This window comes from Arachis hypogaea, chromosome 1 (assembly GCF_003086295.3).
Source record: "Arachis hypogaea cultivar Tifrunner chromosome 1, arahy.Tifrunner.gnm2.J5K5, whole genome shotgun sequence".
Lineage (NCBI taxonomy): Eukaryota > Viridiplantae > Streptophyta > Magnoliopsida > Fabales > Fabaceae > Arachis > Arachis hypogaea.
The window spans coordinates 95,830,777-95,843,433 of NC_092036.1; the positions used below are offsets into that span (position 1 = coordinate 95,830,777).

At 37.5% G+C, this 12,657-nt stretch overlaps 1 non-coding gene across 1 annotated transcript; it reads left to right on the forward strand.

Moving 5' to 3' along the window:
- The first annotated feature begins 251 nt into the window (after nt 1-251).
- LOC112716439 (small nucleolar RNA R71) lies at nt 252-359 on the forward strand. The gene has a single exon (XR_003160358.1). It is a non-coding gene; the product is annotated as a small nucleolar RNA R71 (small nucleolar RNA).
- The last annotated feature ends 12,298 nt before the right edge of the window (nt 360-12,657 follow it).

Below are 12,657 nucleotides of genomic sequence, written 5' to 3' on the forward strand. Positions count from 1 at the left end.
ATTTTATTCTGAGCTAATATGGCGTTCAGAGTGTCAATCTCAAGAACTCCTTTCTTCTGACTAGTCCCATTGTTCACAGGATTTCTTTCAGAAGTGTACATGAATTGGTTATTTGCAACCATTTCAATCAGGTCTTGAGCTTCTGTAGGCGTCTTCTTCAGATGAAGAGATCCTCCAGCAGAGCTATCCAAAGACATTTTGGATAGTTCAGAGAGACCATCATAGAAAATACCTATGATGCTCCATTCAGAAAGCATATCAGAAGGACACTTTCTGATTAATTGTTTGTATCTTTCCCAAGCTTCATAGAGGGATTCTCCTTCCTTCTGTCTGAAGGTTTGGACTTCCACTCTAAGCTTACTCAATTTTTGAGGTGGAAAGAACTTTGCCAAGAAGGCATTGACTAGCTTTTCCCAAGAGTCCAGGCTTTCTTTAGGTTGAGAGTCCAACCATGTTCTAGCTCTGTCTCTTACAGCAAAAGGGAATAGCATAAGTCTGTAGACCTCAGGGTTAACCCCATTAGTCTTTACAGTGTCACAGATTTGCAAGAACTCAGCTAAAAACTGATGAGGATCTTCCAATGGAAGTCCATGGAACTTGCAATTCTGTTGCATTAGAGAAACTAATTGAGGCTTAAGCTCAAAGTTGTTTGCTCCAATGGCAGGGATAGAGATGCTTCTCCCATAGAAGTCGGGAGTAGGTGCAGTAAAGTCACCCAGCACCTTCCTTGCATTGTTGGCATTGTTGTTGTTTTCGGCTGCCATTTGTTCTTCTTCTTTGAAGAATTCATTCAGATCCTCTAAAGAGAGTTGTGCTTTGGCTTCTCTTAGCTTTCTCTTCAAGGTCCTTTCAGGTTCAGGATCAGCCTCAACAAGAATGCCTTTGTCTTTGCTCCTGCTCATAAGAAAGAGAAGAGAACAAGAAATGTGGAATCCTCTATGTCACAGTACAGAGATTCCTTGAAGTGTCAGAGGAAAAGAAGAGTAGAAGACAGAAGTAGAAAATTCGAACTTATCAAAGGAGATGGAGTTCGAATTTTGCATTAAGGGATAATGTTAGTCCATAAATAGAAGGATGTGAGAAGGAGGGAAGTGATTTTCGAAAATTAAGTGAAAAATTTTGAAAACATTTTTGAAAAACATTACTTAATTTTCGAAAATGAAAAATGGAAAAGAAATCAAATGATTTTTGAAAAAGATTTTGAAATTAGAAATTAAAAAGATTTGATTGAAAACTATTTTGAGAAAGATGTGGTTAAGAAGATATGATTAGTTTTAAAAAGATGTGATTGAGAAGATATGATTTGAAAAACATTTTAAAAAAAAGATTTGATTTTGAAAATTAAAAACCTGACTAACAAGAAAAGATATGATTCAAACATTAAACCTTTCTCAACAGAAAAGGCAACATACTTGAAATGTTGAATCAAATCATTAATTGGTAGCAAGTATCTTTGAAAATGGAAAGAAATTGATTTTGAAAAAGATTTTGATTGAAAAATTGATTTGAAAAAAGATTTGATTTTGAAAAGATTTTGAAAACTAAAAAAAAAATTGATTTGAAAACAAAATCTTCCCTTCTAGCCATCCTGGCATTAAACGCCCAGAATGGTGCACATTCTGGTGTTTAACGCCCAAAACTATACCCTTTTGGGCGTTAAACGCCCAACCAGGTACCCTGGCTGACGTTTAAACGCCAGTCTGTCCTTCTTCACTGGGCGTTTTGATCGCCCAGCTTTTTCTGTGCAATTCCTCTGCTGTATGTTCTGAATCTTCAATTCTCTGTATGATTGACTTGAGAAGACACAAAGTAAAAAATATTTTTGGATTTTTGATAATAATCAAAATGCACTAAAATCAAATAACAATGCATGCAAGACACCAAACTTAGCAATTTGTATACTACTGACACTATATGAGACACATAAACACTCAAGTCAAGAGATTTCAAAGATCAGAGTAAGAAATCATCAATAACATCTTGAAGATCCTTAAGACACATGAATGAATGCAAAAACATGCAATTGACACCAAACTTAAAATGAAACACTAGACTCAAACAAGAAATATTTTTGGATTTTATGCTTTTGTAATTTTTTTTTGGATTTTTCAAAAATTAAGTGGAAAAAGGTATCAAAATTCTTAATGAGAATTCCAGGAATCATGCAATGTTTAGTCTAAGACTCCGGTCCAGGAATTAGACATGGCTTCACAGCCAGCCAAGCTTTCAAAAAAAGCTTCGGTCCAAAACACTAGACATGGCCAAAGGCCAGCCAAGCCTTAGCAGATCACTGCTCCAAAAGCAAGATTGATAAGAATCAACAAGCTTTTGTGATGATAAGTTGAAACCTCGGTCCAATGAAATTAGACATGGCTTCACGGCCAGCCAGATTTCAACAAATCATCATGAAACTCTAGAATTCATCTTCAAGAATTTCGAAAAAAAATACCTAATCTAAGCAACAAGATGAACCGTCAGTTGTCCAAACTGAACAATCCCCGGCAACGGCGCCAAAAACTTGGTAGCGCGAAATTGTGAACAATACTTTTCACAACTCTCATAATCCCCGGTCATGAACCCCAAAAACTTGGTGTTCAATACCATGGCATTACACAACTTCGCACAACTAACCAGCAAGTGCATTGGGTCGTCCAAGTAATAAACCTTACGCGAGTAAGGGTCGATCCCACGGAGATTGTTAGTATGAAGCAAGCTATGGTCATCTTGTAAATCTTAGTCAGGCAAACTCAAATGGATATGGTGATGAACGAAATAAACATAAAGATAAAGATAGAGGTACTTATGTAATTCATTGGTAGGAACTTCAGATAAGCGCATGAAGATGCCTTCCCTTCCGTCTCTCTGCTTTCCTACTGTCTTCATCCAATCCTTCTTACTCCTTTCCATGGCAAGCTTATGTAGGGTTTCACCGTTGTCAGTGGCTACCTCCCATCCTCTCAGTGAAAATGTTGCCTATGCTCTGTCACAGCATGGATAATCATCTGTCGGTTCTCGGTCAGGCCGGAATAGAATCCAGCGATTCTTTTGCGTCTGTCACTAACGCCCCGCCTGCTAGGAGTTTGAAGCACGTCACAGTCATTCAATCATTGAATCCTACTCAGAATACCACAGACAAGGTTAGACCTTCCGGATTCTCTTGAATGCCGCCATCAGTTCTGGCCTATACCACGAAGACTCTGATCTCACGGAATGGTTGGCTCGTTTGTCAGACGAGCACTCGGTTGTCAGGCGATCAACCATGCATCGTGCAATCAGGAATCCAAGAGATATTCACCCAATCGAAGGTAGAACGGAGGTGGTTGTCAGTCACACGTTCATAGGTGAGAATGATGATGAGTGTCACGGATCATCACATTCATCAAGTTGAAGAACAAGTGATATCTTAGAACAAGAACAAGCGGAATTGAATAGAAGAACAATAGTAATTGCATTAATACTCGAGGTACAGCAGAGCTCCACACCTTAATCTATGGTGTGTAGAAGCTCCACCGTTGAAAATACATAAGTACAGGGTCTAGGCATGGCCGAATGGCCAGCCTCCCAATGATCTAAGAAAGCATAAAAATGAAGATAGCTACCAAAAGTCTCCAAATACAATAGTAAAAGGTCCTACTTATAGAGAACTAGTAGCCTAAGGTTTACAGAAATGAGTAAATGACATAAAAATCCACTTCCGGGCCCACTTGGTGTGTGCTTGGGCTGAGCAATGAAGCATTTTCGTGTAGAGACTCTTCTTGGAGTTAAATGCCAGCTTTAGTGCCAGTTTGGGCGTTTAACTCCCATTTGGGTGCCAGTTCCAGCGTTTAACGCTGGGATTTCTGAGGGTGACTTTGAACGCCGATTTGGGCCATCAAATCTTGGGCAAAGTATGGACTATCATATATTGCTGGAAAGCCCAGGATGTCTACTTTCTAACGCCGTTGAGAGCGCGCCAATTGGGCTTCTGTAGCTCCAGAAAATCCACTTCGAGTGCAGGGAGGTCAGAATCCAACAGCATCTGCAGTCCTTTTTAGTCTCTGAATCAGATTTTTGCTTAGGTCCCTCAATTTCAGCCAGAAAATACCTGAAATCACAGAAAAACACAAAAACTCATAGTAAAGTCCAGAAAAGTGAATTTTAACTAAAAACTAATAAAAATATACTAAAAACTAACTATATCATACCAAAAATATACTAAAAACAATGCCAAAAAGCGTACAAATTATCCGCTCATCAACTAGTAAGAGCTAACAAAAGCAAACATATTCACACTATTCACATATATACAATAACCAATAACATGACACCATTGCAATTCCCCGGCAACGGCGCCATTTTGACGATTGGATTTTTGATGGTATAGAATTTCACAAATGAATTCTCGTTGAAAGTATAGTTTCTAAACCAACAATAATCCTCTCATACAAAAGATTGTTTGTCACAAGTAACAAACCCCTAATTTTATAAACCGAAGTATTCAAACCTCGGGTCGTTCTCCCTAGGAATTACAATAAAGTGTCTTGTTATTGGTTATGATGTGTTTTGGGGTTTTGGATAAGAAGCATGAAAAGTAAATGGCAATGAAAATAAACTAACAATTAATAAAGCTCTTGGCAAGATATGAGAACTAGAAGTTCTATCCTAGTTATCCTTCTCAATTGTGATGAGTATTGTTCATTGCTACCACTTAGTTAACCCTTACTAAAGAAAGGAAAGTCAAGTGGATGAATTGACTTGAGCCACAAGTCCTAGCCAACTCCCAAGGAAAGACTAGCTTTAGTGCACTCCAAACCAATTAGCAATCTCTCCAATTATCAATCAAAAAAGGAATTAGATAACTCAAGTGTTACTAATTACTCTACCTAGTCCAAGAGGAACAAAAATCTACACTAAACCTAAAAGAGGCATTTTAACAAACACATAAAGTGCAATAAAAGTAAACAACATAAATTGCAAGAATTAAAGAGAGATCTAACTATAAAGGCAAGAGATCAACAATAGAAAAGTAAAGAAGAACAATTATTATGAATTACCTCTTATTGAATTGGAAGAATGTAGAAGGAACAATACTAGATCTACAACAAAATGTAAGAACAACATAAAGGAAATTACAACAAAGGAATGGAAGAAGAATGAATCTAACAACAAGGAATTGAAATGTAGAAGTAGAAGAAGGCAATGATTAAAACCTAGATCTAAGAACTAATCCTAATCCTAATCCTAATTCTAGAGAGAAGTGAGAGCTTCTCTCTCTAAAAACTACTTCTAAACTAATCCTAATATGTGAAAAATGAACTAATGTGTGATCTCCCCCTTTGCTCTTCAATCCTTGGCTTTAAATAGCATCTTTGGCGCCAAAGTTGGTTGCAATTGGGCCCCACAACCCTTCAGAATTCGTTGGCCACGTTTTCATTAAAAAATCATAAAACGGCACCGACGCGTACGCGCACAGCACGCGTACGCGTCCATGGGGTAATTGGCAGGTGCGCGCAAGCGCCAGGCGCGCGCGCGCGTCCATGGGCGAGTTCAACTTCTTTGACTTTTCATGATTTCTCTACTTTGCATGCTTTCCCTCTTCACTCCTTTGATCCATTCCTAGCCTTTTCAATCTGAAATCACTAACAAACATATCAAGGCATCTAATGGAATCAAGGAGAATTAGATTTAGCTATTTTAAGTCCTAAAAAGCATGTTTTCACTCTTAAGCGCAATTAAGGGAGAAATTATAAAACCATGCTATTTCATTGAATAAATGTGGGTAAAAGGTGATAAAATCCCCTAAAATCAATACAAGATAAACTGTCAAAATGGGGTTTGTCAACCGTGTCGTCCAATCCAATCATGTTTGCACAGATATGAGAAAGAACTTGCTTGTAAGTAAACCCAACATGTTCATCCCATTTGTCACTCATGTATACCCTCGGTCCTTCATCCGTGTAGCCAAGGGCAGCACTGATGGTTTCAGTGTTCAGAGTGATATGCACACGCTTCACATAGGAGTGAAGACTACCATCAATCAGTCTCAGATTTGCATAAAATTGCCTAACCAATTTTGGATAAACCATTTTGTGAGTGAGGAGCAATGGAGACCATTTGAAGTTGTCAAACAGAGGTTGTAAGTTGATTCCTTTGGCTGCCAGTTGCTCAAGATTCACCAAGTATGAGGGACAGATATGCCTTTTTTCCAAAACCTCTTGATGGAATTCATAGAAAGCACATGTCAGGAATCTGGATGGATCATAGTGATAGTGTGGCTTGTGAAATTTGTTCTTGAATTCCAGTGACTCAAGATTTGCCGGTTCCCTGGTTTCATGCAACACGAAACCTTTGGGCTTCTGAGAGCTTCTGCCTGATGTGTAGGGTGTAGCCTTCTTTGGTGAACGTTGCGGTGGTGAAGAAACGGGTGAGGTGTGAGATGATTCTTCCACAACACTAGGCTCCTTGTTTTTGCCACAGCCAGAACTTTTGTGAGCAATCTTCTTTCTCATGGTGGTTGTTTGTTTGGTAGTTTGAGAGGGAGAGGATGAAGATGTAGAGTGAATGTGAATATGTGTGTGTGATTGTGGTGTGGACTGTTTTTGAGAGAGACGGATTCTTCCACTTTTTCTTGATGCAGTTTTCTTTTTCATTATGTGAAGAGAGACAATGAGGGTGGAAGAACAAGGGATGGCCGAAGGTGGAGAGTGGAGGGAGGTTAGGGAAGCAATAAATGTTGATTGGAGAGAGATAGTGGGGGGGTTAATAGACATCATGCGCGGTTATTAACCAAGGCGGTTTCCCAAGGATTTGAAAAGGTGGTTCCTAGAATCAAGGGATTAGTTGAAAAGAAAAAATTTGATTTGACATTATGCCTCTTTCAACTAGATATGATAAGATAGCTTTGAGATTTGATTTTCAAAAGGGTGAGGAACTAACAAAACGGTCAGAGTGGGGTCAAAGAGATTTTGTGGGGCCCATTGGAATTTATTTCTGCGCAACCTCCCCCTTAGTCATAGCTCTCCCATCATGCATTTATTGTTATCTCGTCCATTCCTATGAGATAAAACTGAACAGAATCAAAATTTCAAAAATTTTCAACAGAGCTTATATCAAACATTCCCAAGCTTTTCCTTAACAAACAGAATCTGTCTTCACAGAGGGGTTTTGTAAAAATATCAGCAAGTTGTTCTTCAGATTTTACAAATTGAATATCAATAGTACCCTTTTGCACATGTTCTCTAATGAAATGATATTTGATCTCAATGTGCTTAGTTCTTGAGTGCAAAACAGGATTTTTTGAAATATTTATGGCACTCATGTTATCACAGAACAAGGGTATACTATTGATTTTTAATTTGTAATCTTCCAACTGTGTTTTTAACCAAATCAATTGTGAACAACATGCAGATGCGGATATATATTCAGCTTCAGCTGTGGATAGAGCCACTGTGGCTTGTTTTTTGCTTGACCACATGTTGAGTGAGCTTCCAAGGAAGCAACACATGCCGAAAGTGCTCCTTCTATCCACTTTATCTCCCGCATAATTTGCATCACAAAATCCTACTGCACAAAAGTCATCAGTTTTAGGATACCATAAGCCATACTCACTAGTTCCATTAATATATCTAATGATGCGTTTAACAACCATAAGATGGGATTCCTTTGGGTGAGATTGAAATCTTGAACATACACCCACACTTTGAACAATATCCGGTCTAGAGGAAGTAAGATACATCAGTGAGCCGATCATTCCTTTATACCGTGTCTCATCCACATCTTGGCCATCATCATCCTTTTCAAGTTTAGTGTTAGGATGCATTGGTGTTCCCATTGGTTTGGAATTTTCTAAGCCAAATTTCTTTATCAATTCTTTTGCATACTTGCCTTGGTGAATAAAGGTACCACTAGGAGTTTGTTTAATTTGGAGGCCAAGAAAGAAAGTTAGCTCTCCCATTAAACTCATTTCAAACTCACTAGTCATGAGTTTTTCAAACTCTTCACACAAGGACTCATTGGCTGATCCAAACACAATATCATCCACATAAACTTGAACAAGAAGGATGTCATCATTAGAAACTTTAATGAACAACGTAGTGTCGGTGGTTCCCCTTTGAAAATGATTTTCTAATAGGAAGGCACTAAGCCTTTCATACCAAGCTCTTGGAGCTTGTCTAAGGCCATAAAGAGCCTTTGAAAGTTTAAAAACATGATTAGGAAAATCTTTATGTTCAAAACCGGGGGGTTGAGCCACATACACTTCTCTATCAATAAAGCCATTAAGGAAAGCACATTTAACATCCATTTGAAACATTTTGAAACCCTTATGGGCAACGTAGGCAAGAAGGTTGCTTCCATTCTAGCTACCGGAGCAAAAGACTCATCAAAATCAATTTCCTCTTCTTGATCGTAACCTTGGGCCACTAATCTAGCCTTGTTACGAACAACTTGTCCATCCTCACCAAGTTTATTTTTAAATACCCACTTAGTACCTGTAACTTTCTTACCATCTGATGATTGGATTTTTGACGGCTTAGAATTTCACAAATGAATTCTCGTTGCAAGTATAGTTTCTAAACCAATCACCAATCCTTTCATACAAAAAGTTGTTTGTCACAAGAAACAAACCCCTAAATTTATAAACCGAAGTATTCAAACCTCGGGTCGTTCTCCCTAGGAATTACAATAAAGTGTCTTGTTATTGGTTTGAGTTATTTTGGGGTTTTGATAAGAAGCATGAAAGTAAATGGCAATGAAAGTAAACTAACAACTATAAAAGACTCTTGGCAAGGTATGAAAACTAGAAGTCCTATCCTAGTTATCCTTCTCAATTGTGATGAGAATTGTTCATTGCTCCCACTTAGTTAACCTCTAACCATGGAGGAAAGTCAAGTGGATGAATCAATTTGATTCCTCAAGTCCTAATCAACTCCTAAAGGAAAGATTAGCTTTAGAGGCATTCAAATCAATTAGCAACTTCTAATTATCAATCAACAAAGGAATTAGATAACTCAAGAGTCACTAATTACTCTACCTAGGCCAAGAGGAACAAAACCTACACTAAAACCCAACCAAGCATTTCATCAAACACTTGGAAGGCATAAAAGAAAAGCATAGTAAATTGATAACAAGAATAGAATCTAACAACAATTATTGCAAAGAATTAATCAACAACAATCAAGGAAATCACAATTATCATGAATTACCTCAAATTGCATTATTGAAAGAAAACAAAGGGGCAACAATCTATCCAAAACAAAATGAAGAATTACAATTATTAAAGCACATAACTAGAAAGAGGGAGAGGAGAAGATTAAGAATTGGTAAATGAAAAGTGAATCAAGCATGAATTAAACCCAGATCTAAGAGGGAGATTAACCTAATCCTAATCCTAATTCTAGAGAGAAGTGAGAGCTTCTCTCTCTAAAACTAACTCTAAAACTAAAACTATGACTAATGGTAGCTAACATCTCATTATCCTTATGTCTTCCCCTTAAACCTTCATCCTTTTATTCCTTTCTCTTAGCAATTGGCGCCAAAAATGGGTTCAGAACCCTCTCAAATCGCCAGGCACGTGTTGCATTAATGAAGTCATGTGCCACCATCGGCGCGTGCGCGCACGGTACGCGTGCGCGTCCCTGGCCAATTCTGCAATGTGCGCGCGAGCGCCTTGTGCGCGTGCGCGTGCTTGGCCGAGATTAATTCTCTTGTCTTTTGTGCTTCTCTCCAATTGCATGCTTCCTTCCTTGCTTTTTTGATCCATGCCTAGCCTATTTCAATCCTGGAATTACTAGCAAACACATCAAGGTATCTTATGGAATCAAGGTGAAATTAGAATTTATCAAAATAAGGCTTAAAAAGCATGTTTCTACACTTAAGCATAAATATGGGAGAGATAATAAAACCATGCTAATTCATAGGCTAAATGTGATAAAAGGTTATCAAAATACTCTAAATTCAATACAAGATAAACCGTCAAATTGGGGTTTATCACCATCCGGATGAGGTACTAATGTCCAAACCTCATTTTTGTCGAATTGAGCGAGTTCCTCTTGCATGGCCTTGACCCATGATGGATCTTCAAGAGCTTCCTTCACATTATTGGGTTCCATTTGTGACAAAAATGCAAAGTTGCTTGGTTCGGATTGTCTTTTGGTTGAGGATCTTGTTGTCATTCCTTAGGAGGGATCACCAATTATGAAGTCATGAGGATATCCCCTCATAGACTTCCATTCTCTAGGCTTCCTTTGTAGTTTTGAGCTTTGATGAGTTTCTGTTGGTCTTACTGTTTCAGTTTCTCGTGCTATCTCAGGAGACAAAATGGAAATGTCTCCTCCAATCTGACGAGACAATTCTGGACTGGCAGATTCTTCAATTTGGGCAGACTTGGGATTTTCTTTGCTTGTTCCAGCTTCTTCACAATCTGAATCACTCTCTATCACAGTACTGGGAATTAAGTTAGAATCACAAAAAGTAACATGTATGGATTCCTCTATGGTTCTATGTTCTTTAAGGTAAATTCTATAGGCTTTGCTAGTGGTGGAATATCCAACAAACATTCCTTCATAAGATTTTCTTTGTTGTTAAGCACAAAGCATTTGCATCAAAAAATATGAAAGTACTTAAGATTTGGAGGGGTTCCTTTCCATAGCTCCTAAGGAGTTCTTTTCAACCCTTTTCTAATTATTGTCCTATTCAAAATATAACATGCTGTATTTACAGCTTCAGCCCATAAAAATTTAGGAACCTCATTCTCACATAACATAGCCCTAGTCATTTCTTGAAGGCTTCTATTCCTTCTTTCAACAACCCCGTTTTGTTGAGGTGTTCTAGGGCATGAAAAATTATGAGAAATTCCAAAGTCATCACAGAATTTTTCAAAATCTTGGTTTTCAAATTCTTTTCCGTGATCACTTCTCAAATGAGCTACTTTTAAATCTTTTTCATTTTGAATTTTCTTGCAAAGGGTTGAGAAAGCATGGAAAGCATCATTTTTATGAGCAAAAAAAAGTACCCAACCAAATCTAGAGTAATCATCTACCACTACCAAACCATAGTGTTTACCTTCTAGACTTTGTGTTCTTGTTGGACCAAAAAGATCAATATGTAACATCTCTAATGGCCTTTTGGTTGAAATTCTATCTTTTGGTTTAAAAGAGGATTTGACTTGTTTGCCTAATTGACAAGCATCACAAGTAAGATCCTTATCAAATTTAATTTTAGGAATTCCTCTAACCAGATTTTTCTTCACTAGCTTAGAAATTTGGTACATGCTAGCATGACCCAACTTTCTATGCCATAGCCGTTTTTCAGATTCAAGAGATGTAAAACATGTTACATTTTGTTCTTTCAAATCCTCAAGAGTTAATCCATACACATTGTTGCATTTCTTAGCTTCAAAAAGAATATCCCCAGTTTTTTCACAAACTACCAAGCATACAGATTTTCTAAAAATTACTTCAAATCCTAAGTCACACAATTGACTTACACTAAGTAAATTGTGTTTCAAACCATTGACAAGAAGAACATCATTTATACAAGATGAAAAATTTTTACCAACTTTTCCAACAGCCACTATCTTTTCTTTTCCATCATCACCGAAAGTGACAAGTCCTCTATCATATTCATCAAGCTTTATGAAGAAGGTTGTCTTTCCGGTCATATGCCTAGAGCATCCGCTGTCCATGTACCACATATTTTCCTTCCTCTTGGATGCTAGGCATACCTACAAAATAAGCTCAAGTGACCTTAGGTATCCAAATTTTCTTGGATCCTTTCACGTTAAACCATCTCTTATGTCCCAAATCATTGTAATCAAAAACAACTTTGTAAACTTTATCACCAATCATTCTTTCACCAAAGAAACACTGAACGGGAAAATGACCACTTCGGTTACACAACCTACAAAACCTTGGAGTTGCTGTTTTGTTAAAGTAGGTGGGATCTTGAAACCTTGTGTCATTGGATGAAGAAGCTTTATCTTTAAAATATAGTTTCCTCTCAGATTTATAAAACCCCAAACCAGCTTTATCAAAGAGTGGTTTTTGACTAACCAAAATTTGATTTAGATTTTCAGAACTTTAAGTAAATTTGGCTAAGTCATTTTCAAGACTTTTGACCTTTTTTAGCAACTCTTCATTTTCCTTAAAACAGTTTACATATGCTGATATGCAACTACCGAGTAATCACTTTCACAGCTTCTAAGTTGAGCTTTCAACTGCTTATTTTCTTCCACAAGATCACAAGCAGTTTCGGCCTCCCTTAGCTTTTCTTTGAAAAAAATCATTTTCAGCTTTAAGAATGAAAATTTGTTGTTCAAGATCTTTATTATCAGTCAGAAAACATCTTATTTTTTCAGAGAAGTGATCTATCATAAGATGAAGGTCTTCAGTGTCAGGATTTTGAAAAAATACCTGATCTACATGATTTGCCATGAGACAAGGCTATGACTTGGTCTCAGATTCTTCATCACTGTCTGAGTCATTTTCCAAGTCTTCCCATGATTCCATCAGACCCTTCTTCTTCCCTCCTTTTTTCTTCTCCTCCCTTTTTAACTTGGGACAATCAAATTTATAATGCCCTATTTTCTTGCAGTTAAAACAAGTCACTTTGCTAAGGTCTTTCTTCATTTTCCTTGAGCTGCCGCCTTTGCCTTTGAACTTCACCATTTTTCTGAATTTT